The sequence below is a fragment of the Echinops telfairi genome, unplaced genomic scaffold, assembly GCF_000313985.2.
Source record: "Echinops telfairi isolate 266 unplaced genomic scaffold, ASM31398v2 ScPeMD7_9;HRSCAF=40, whole genome shotgun sequence".
NCBI classification, from domain to species: Eukaryota; Metazoa; Chordata; class Mammalia; order Afrosoricida; family Tenrecidae; genus Echinops; species Echinops telfairi.
In genome coordinates, this window is record NW_022103906.1 from 17009336 (window position 1) to 17009776 (window position 441).

Sequence of the window (441 nt, forward strand, 5' to 3'; positions counted from 1 at the left end):
CACTGGTGGTGATAATCCTGATTGCCTGGCCAGCCTAGTGTTTGCCAGGTTCCTCCACTGTCAAGCTGCTTTTTCTGTTCCACGCTCTGCTAATTGGAAGACTGAGGGAGGAGAGGGTGTCAATCAACATGCCTTGGAATGCTTTTGTAAGGAGGCTTTATCTTTTCTCCCTGATTTATTCATTTGAAAACCTTGGACTTTGACTACAAATCACTCCTAAGATCCAATATCAGTATCTGGTCATTCACTGAGGAAGTAATTTATTTCTCTCAGCGTGCAAGAAAGTGGAGGCTTTCTACTGCTGTAAAGATTTGCAGCCTCGGAGACTCAAAGGGGGGTGTTCTCCTCTGCCCTATAGCATTGCTGTAAGTTGGAATCTACTCAATTGCAGTGAGTCTGCTTTGGTTTTAGGAGAATAAATACCCAGCATAAAACATACCT